Below are 2,500 nucleotides of genomic sequence, written 5' to 3'. Positions count from 1 at the left end.
CGACAGGGCCGGGAAGGAAGGCCCGGTCCAAGAAAAAATTTTTGCGGGACCACTCAAAACATCATAGTTAGACCTAGCAAATGATGAAAAGTGAAACCCGCGATCGATTGGAGAAACCTTATTTTACACTGAAAAATTCCACATAAGGAAAATTTGTATGGAGCACCCTACTGCAGAGCACACCGACAGGGCCGGGAAGGAAGGCCCGGTCCAAGAAAAAATTTTTGCGGGACCACTCAAAACATCATAGTTAGACCTAGCAAATGATGAAAAGTGAAACCCGCGATCGATTGGAGAAACCTTATTTTACACTGAAAAATTCCACATAAGGAAAATTTGTATGGAGCACCCTACTGCAGAGCACACCGACAGGGCCGGGAAGGAAGGCCCGGTCCAAGAAAAAATTTTTGCGGGACCACTCAAAACATCATAGTTAGACCTAGCAAATGATGAAAAGTGAAACCCGCGATCGATTGGAGAAACCTTATTTTACACTGAAAAATTCCACATAAGGAAAATTTGTATGGAGCACCCTACTGCAGAGCACACCGACAGGGCCGGGAAGGAAGGCCCGGTCCAAGAAAAAATTTTTGCGGGACCACTCAAAACATCATAGTTAGACCTAGCAAATGATGAAAAGTGAAACCCGCGATCGATTGGAGAAACCTTATTTTACACTGAAAAATTCCACATAAGGAAAATTTGTATGGAGCACCCTACTGCAGAGCACACCGACAGGGCCGGGAAGGAAGGCCCGGTCCAAGAAAAAATTTTTGCGGGACCACTCAAAACATCATAGTTAGACCTAGCAAATGATGAAAAGTGAAACCCGCGATCGATTGGAGAAACCTTATTTTACACTGAAAAATTCCACATAAGGAAAATTTGTATGGAGCACCCTACTGCAGAGCACACCGACAGGGCCGGGAAGGAAGGCCCGGTCCAAGAAAAAATTTTTGCGGGACCACTCAAAACATCATAGTTAGACCTAGCAAATGATGAAAAGTGAAACCCGCGATCGATTGGAGAAACCTTATTTTACACTGAAAAATTCCACATAAGGAAAATTTGTATGGAGCACCCTACTGCAGAACACACCGACATGGACGAAAGGGTCGACTGGCCAAGAGAAAAAATTTTTGCGGGACCACTCAAAACATCATAGTTAGACCTAGCAAATGATGAAAAGTGAAACCCGCGATCGATTGGAGAAACCTTATTTTACACTGAAAATTCCACATAAGGAAAATTTGTATGGAGCACCCTACTGTGGTCACCATCGGTCGAGTTGGTCGAGACGGGCAAAAAATTTTTTTTTCCATATCGTCTCAAAACATGATTTATGGACCTTGTAAATGTTGAAAAGTGAAACAAAATCACTTTTGGAGCGATGAAAATTTTGTATGGGAGGTCCCTACCCGGAACAAATTTTACTAGTAAAGTCATCATTCCGCGACGAGAAATTTGAAAATGGTCAAATATGGTTAAGATGTCATGTTCATTCCCTACTATGGGGGACCAGGTCGTCACGAAAAAATTTTTTTCTCGACCTGGTCAAATGTGGTTCTGCGACGGAGGTTAAACTAATATTGCATAATTTGGCCCAAAAACCCCCCTCTGTCAGAGAACGAAGCCCTTCAAGCTCGATAGCAGACCACATAAGTTGAGATTTGAGGTATCTGAAAGTTGAATATAGAGCGAGGTTCTAAGCGAAGGGATAGCTTAACGTTGAGCATTGAACGCAAAAAAGCTTAGAGATAAGCTTATTATATAACGATTGTGGTGCAGGACACAGCTTAACGTTGAGCTTTGAACGCACATGGCTAGAACTAAGCTAAGAGATACCTATAGTGGTGCATGGAACTGCTCACAAGTTGAGCTTCGAGAAGTCCAAAGGCAAAATGTAGAGCGAGGTTCTAAGCGAAGGGATAGCTTAACGTTGAGCATTGAACGCAAAAAGCTTAGAGATAAGCTTATTATATAACGATTGTGGTGCAGGACACAGCTTAACGTTGAGCTTTGAACGCACATGGCTAGAACTAAGCTAAGAGATACGGGTAGTGGTGCATGGAACTGCTCACAAGTTGAGCTTCGAGAAGTCCAAAGGCAAAATATAGAGAGAGGTCCTAGCAGCCTAAAAAACTTCTAGGGCCGACAGCTCACAAGTTGAGTTTCGAACGCAATTAGGCTACCCTGGTAGCCTTGATTTGAAAGCATTAAGGCAATGATATGGTAGAATGCCCGATCTTAAACCTATTGACAGAGAATGTGTACGAGTAAGCATAGATGTGGAGGAGCACATACCCTAAACAGTCCCGAAAGATGGTTAGCTAAGTGATGCATCACAAATGGACTTGGCGCACCAAGTTCACACTGAATCACACACGATCGCGTATATTAAAACCTGTTGTGTGGTGCATCACTAATAAAGTTTGGTGCGTCAAACGAACATGAGAGTTGAGCATATTGGGTATGTGTGATAACACACTTTGCACGACAA

The sequence above is a fragment of the Anopheles marshallii genome (genome assembly GCF_943734725.1).
Source record: "Anopheles marshallii chromosome X unlocalized genomic scaffold, idAnoMarsDA_429_01 X_unloc_258, whole genome shotgun sequence".
NCBI classification, from domain to species: domain Eukaryota; kingdom Metazoa; phylum Arthropoda; class Insecta; order Diptera; family Culicidae; genus Anopheles; species Anopheles marshallii.
This window is presented reverse-complemented; position numbering follows the sequence as displayed.